General features: G+C 40.5%; 1 non-coding gene across 1 annotated transcript; it reads right to left on the reverse strand.

The window, feature by feature from the left end:
* Positions 1-2517: 2517 nt before the first annotated feature.
* On the reverse strand, positions 2518-2589 carry TRNAE-UUC (transfer RNA glutamic acid (anticodon UUC)). Its single transcript has one exon. It is a non-coding gene; the product is annotated as a tRNA-Glu (tRNA).
* Between the last annotated feature and the right edge of the window lie 1473 nt (positions 2590-4062).

Here is a 4062-nt window from a genome sequence, read left to right on the forward strand (position 1 = left end):
CCCTACAGATGGTGAGCTTTTTGGGACACCTTATCTAGGGCAGAACAGGCACCCAAGACAGCGTTTGTCAACAAGTAATGGTGAATGGGTACTGGCCCTGCATTTCCCAGAGAAGCTTATGATTCTTGGGGTGCATGTTTCCATTTCATATTGGGTCACTGGGGCAGAAGGTGTCTAAAAGAGAAGTAAGAGTGGAAAGACTGTCTTGATTCTCAGGAGGGGTCTTAGGCCCACTGCCCAGTGTGCTGGGCACAGCACTGAGCGTTAGACCCCGGACCACCTTCATCAGAGGCGGCTTCTGAGGCAAAGAGGGCATTTTTGCATGTAGGTGGCTTCTACAAAGAAATGAGTGCTGTAGGATAAGTAGGAAAACATAACTTAGCTTATAGAGTCCTCGGCCCACAACAAAACTCTGGTGTACAAAGCTCAGGGGACACAAACTTGATAGGTTCTGTGCCCTCAGGCACAGCCTCACAGGTCCTGGTTTTCTAGGTGGTATGGCTTCCGGCTCCTAGGGTTGTTGGAAGAATTAAACACGTGGAGGCTGGAAGGTGCTTACACAGTGCCTAGTGGCACACAGTGCTGTGCAGGTGCTTGATGGTTGTTTTCAGGAGGCTGGCCCGGCTTGCTTTATAGGGCTCTGCTGCAGGATGTTATTGATGAAGCGTTCCCACTTGTGAAATGATGATGTAAAAATGATGACATGCGTCTTGGACAAGTCCCGCTCTTAACAGCCTAGTGTGCTGGTCTGCTCTAATGTGACAATAAAGGGTTAGCCCTGAGTAAAAACTTGGTAGGTGAAGGATATCATGAAAATATCTTACTTTTTTGCATTTCTATTTTAAAATGTAATTTTCATAGTGTTCATGATGTATTAAGAAAGAAAAGCTTATATATAAAATAGAAAACAGTGTTTGTGGGAATTTCCTGTCGGTCCAGTGGTTAGGAATCCACGCTTTCACTGTTGAGGGCCCAGGTTCAATCTCTGGTCCGGGAACTAAATCCTGCAAGCTGCATGGCATGGCCAAAAAAAAAAAAAAAGAAAACTAAATCCTGCAGGCGGCATGGCATGGCCATTTTTGTAAAGTGTCTGTGTGTATACATATTTGCATAGGAAAGTCTGATAGGGTATACACATCAAAATATTTTGTGGTAGAAGTTCTGATGGCTTTCTTTTTTCCTTTTGGCACATGTGTCAAGCTTTAAGACTTTTCTACAATGAACATTACTTATGGACAAAACGGTGAATGATACTTTTACAACCTGATATTACCAACAATTTTTCTTTTTCAAATGAAACTGATTTTGGCTTTTCCCACTCTTTAACAGTTAAACATTTAGGTATTTACACAAAATAAAAATATTTATACCATCAGAATTCTGTAGTTGAATCGGTGTGCAAAATTAAGTCATACACATATTATTTACCAAAATTTTTGTATTGTGGAAATTAGCTGTTGGGATATCAAATTACATAAAATTTACACTTTTGGAGATCTCAAATGGGAATTTAGGGCTATTTTTGTAACGCTGTTAAGAGATTTATAAAAGGAAACGGTTTGGGGTAGGGATCAAAGTACATTTCGAACATTGACATTACAGTTTTAAAGTCAGAGAAACATGCAGTGTAGAGAGCATTTGTAATAATGTAAATCCTCTCTCATTGCTGAAAAGGTGGCAAGAAGGAGATAATGTTATTAATGTTTAAAGGCCACCATACAGTGTATCCTGTGGTCAGATGGTGCGATTATGTATCTTGGGGTATACTGGGATGCACTTAGAGGCCTTCCCTGTGTCGTAGAAATAGCTGCTGTGACGAAATGAGGTTTAGTCATTACTCTGTCTAGTGCACATTTGCCTTAGTGACCTGAGGAAGTAAAGATCTAGAACCTTATGTGATTTAGCTGAGTTTGACAGTGGGTAAAGCTGCAGAGAGCATCTCTGTGATGCAGTATTCTATGTATGTGTACACCCATGGGACCAATATTTCAACATACAGAATATAGATAAAGAATATTCCCAGTACGCTAGAATGTGCCCTTGTTCCCTTCTTCGTCATCCCTACCACTTTCTCGTGTGTTTTGCCTGTTTTTGAATTTCACTTAAAAGTACTCTGTGCTGGTACTGTTTGGCTGAACATTATATTTGAGATGCATCCGTGTTGTTGATGTAGCAAGTCATCATTCTTTTCCATGGCGTGCAGTTTTCCGTTGCGTGAATATTCCACAATTTATCCATTCTAATGTTGATGGACATTTGGCTTATTTTATTTCATGGCTGATATGAATCAAGCTGATATGCACATTCCTGTACATGTTTTTGGTGGATAAGAGTGTTCCTTTTTGTTGAGCATATACCCTACGTGGATTTGCTAGGTATACATGTGGTTTGACTCTAGTAGGTACTGCCAGAGAGGTTTTCTAAGGGGTTTTACTGTATGCTAATAAAAAAAATTAACGTGTAGTAAAATGTATTTTGTATGTATATATATTGGGCTTGTGGCATGTGGGATCTCAGTTCCCTGACCAGGGATTGAACCTGGGCCACAATGGTGAAAGCCTGGAATCCTAACCACTAGGCCACCAGGGAACAGTTGTTTGGACTTTAACACACGTGGATTCATGTACCACTGTCAGGATACAGAGCAATTTCATTACCCAGGAAGGCTCCCTCCTGCTGTTCCTGTGCAGTCACACTCTTCCCCCACCCCTAAACTCTGGACAGCCACTTACTGTGCTTTTGTCTTCTGGGGAAGTCATATAAATGGAATCATACAGTATGTAACTTTTTTTTTAAGTTTTCTTTTTTTTTTTTTTTTTGATGTGGACCATTTTTAAAGTCTTGATTGAATTTGTGACAGTATTGCTTCTGTTCTATGTTTTGGTTTTTTGGCTGCAAGTCATGTGGGATCTTAGCTCCCTGACCAGAGATCAACCCCCACCCGAAGTCTTAACCACTGGACCACCAGGGAAGTCCCTAGTATGTAACTTCCTGAGGCTGCTTCCTTTCACTAAGCTTAGTCACTTTGGGATTCATCCAGGTTGTTGCAGGTATGAGTAGTTTGTTCCTTTTTACTGTCAAGTAGTATTCTGTTGTATGGATTTACCACAGTTATCCATTCTCCCATTGGTGGACATTGGGGTTCTGTTAGTTTTTGATGATAATAAATAGAGCTGCTATAAAACATATGTGTACAGGTTTTTGTGTGAAAGTAAATTTTCATTTCTCTAGGGTAGATACCAAGGAGTGGGAGCAGGGTCATGTGGTAACATTATAAGAAACTGCCAGACTATTTTCCAGAGTGGCTGCACCATTTCGACTTCCCACCAGCAATGATGAGAGTCCAGTTGCTCTGCATCCATGCCAGCACTTGTTATTGTCAGTAGATATTATTTTAACCATTAATAAATAGGTGTGTGGTGGTATTGTGGTTTTAATTTACATTTCCCTAGTGCCAATTTTTTTTTAAAAAATTAATTAATTTTTGGCCGCGTTGGGTCTTCATTGCTTTGCGTGGGCTTTCTCTAGTTGCGGCAAGCGGGGGCTGCTCTTTGCTGTGGTGAGTGAGCTTCTCATTGCAGTGGCTTCTCGTTGCGGAGCACAGGCTTTAGGTGCACAGGCTCAGTAGTTGTGGCTCTCGTGCTCTACAGCGCAGGCTAAGAAGTTGTGGCGCATGGGCTTAGTTGCTCCGCAGCATGTGGGATTTTCCTGGACCAGGGATCGAACTATGTCTCCTGCATGGGCAGGTGGATTCTTAACCACTGCACCACCAGGGAAGTCCCTCCATAGTGACTACTGTTATTGAACACTTTTCGTTTGTTTATTTGCCATTCTTGTATACTCTTGGGTGAAGTGTTTAAGACTTTGCTTATTTTTATTTATTTATTTATTTTAGGACTTTGCTTATTTTTAATTGAGTTGTTTTATTTTCTTAGTTTTGAGTGTTGAGAGTTCTTTATAATTCTGGTTATGAGTCCTATGTTAGATTTGTGATTTGCAAACATTTCCTTTCAGTCTGTAGCTAGTCTTTTTTTTTTTTTATTTTTTAATATGTATTATTTA

The sequence above is a fragment of the Lipotes vexillifer genome, unplaced genomic scaffold, assembly GCF_000442215.2.
Source record: "Lipotes vexillifer unplaced genomic scaffold, Lipotes_vexillifer_v1.1 scaffold328, whole genome shotgun sequence".
In the NCBI taxonomy this organism is placed as follows: domain Eukaryota; kingdom Metazoa; phylum Chordata; class Mammalia; order Artiodactyla; family Lipotidae; genus Lipotes; species Lipotes vexillifer.